This window comes from Austrofundulus limnaeus, unplaced genomic scaffold (assembly GCF_001266775.1).
Source record: "Austrofundulus limnaeus strain Quisiro unplaced genomic scaffold, Austrofundulus_limnaeus-1.0 Scaffold586, whole genome shotgun sequence".
In the NCBI taxonomy this organism is placed as follows: domain Eukaryota; kingdom Metazoa; phylum Chordata; class Actinopteri; order Cyprinodontiformes; family Rivulidae; genus Austrofundulus; species Austrofundulus limnaeus.
Genome location: NW_013952988.1, coordinates 46988 through 48097, shown reverse-complemented (window position 1 = coordinate 48097; position 1110 = coordinate 46988). Strand labels below are relative to the sequence as shown.

General features: G+C 42.6%; 1 protein-coding gene across 1 annotated transcript in view; it reads left to right on the top strand.

The window, feature by feature from the left end:
- Positions 1-751: 751 nt before the first annotated feature.
- sil1 (SIL1 nucleotide exchange factor) overlaps positions 752-1110 on the top strand; it is a gene marked incomplete at its 5' end in the record, with an annotated part of 14314 nt that continues 13955 nt past the window's right edge. Inside the window, 1 exon segment of the mRNA XM_014026735.1 lies at positions 752-823.

Below are 1110 nucleotides of genomic sequence, written 5' to 3'. Positions count from 1 at the left end.
GGTGTTGCAGGTGTTTCAGGTGTTTCAGGTGTTGCAGGTGTTGCAGGTGTTGCAGGTGTTGCAGGTGTTGCAGGTGTTGCAGGTGTTGCAGGTGTTTCAGGTGTTGCAGGTGTTTCAGGTGTTGCAGGTATTTCAGGTGTTTCAGGTGTTGCAGGGATCACTGGAGTGTCGAGGCAGTCAGCTTCTTGGTGTTTTACCTCTGAAGGAGTTGTTTACCAGCTGCACCCTGACCTGACTCCTACAGGACACAAGTTAAAGAGAACAGACAGTCGACACTCTTTAACAAAGGTTTTGTGAGGCTCTTTTTACACATTATTGAAGTGAAAATGTTCTTCGCTGTTTGAAAAGTTGCAGATAAAACACCAGGTTTAGCAGAAAAATAAAGATCACAGATGACTCGTGTTGTTCTGGTACAATCTAAATTTTAATTCTACTTAGTCGACGATGTTTCAAATGTAAAAAGGATTGAGTGTGTAGCCTAACCATACAATATTTAAAGCACATAAATACTTTGAACGATTAAAATAAAATCATAAACCTTCACAACCAAAGACTGCCAATCAATCAATCAGTTTGATTGATTGAGAAATTGATTGTGGAATAAGCTGCTGCTGTTTGAACCTACTCATCCATGAAGTGGACAGTATTTGTCTTTAAGTTCAGGTTTCTTATTGTCTTCAGTCTGTTGGAGCGTTGACTGTGGTGGAGAGCACAGGAGGTGTTGATGAAGAGGAGGAGGTGACGGTGGACACTGATGATGATGACGACGATGAAGATTTGGAGGTGATCCAGCCTAATGAGCAGTGGCAGACAGTCCGACCAGGTAAAGCTCCTTCTGTTTCCTGAGTTTCTGTAGTTATTATTTCCTCTGAGTCAGGGAGACCTGGTGTACTCTGGAGACCTGCAGCCTTGGCTACAAATGTATTCTCCTCCACTTTGATGTTCTTTAAGGAACAGAGTTTAATATCCAGCGACATCTAGTGGTTGAGTTTCCTTACTGCAACAAACTGTAAAATTACTCGACAACCCTCTCCTTCCAAACACAGTCTGTAGGGTGGCCCTCAGGGGTCATAAATCTGTAATACTCCTGAAAGTCATGTTTAGCAGCTT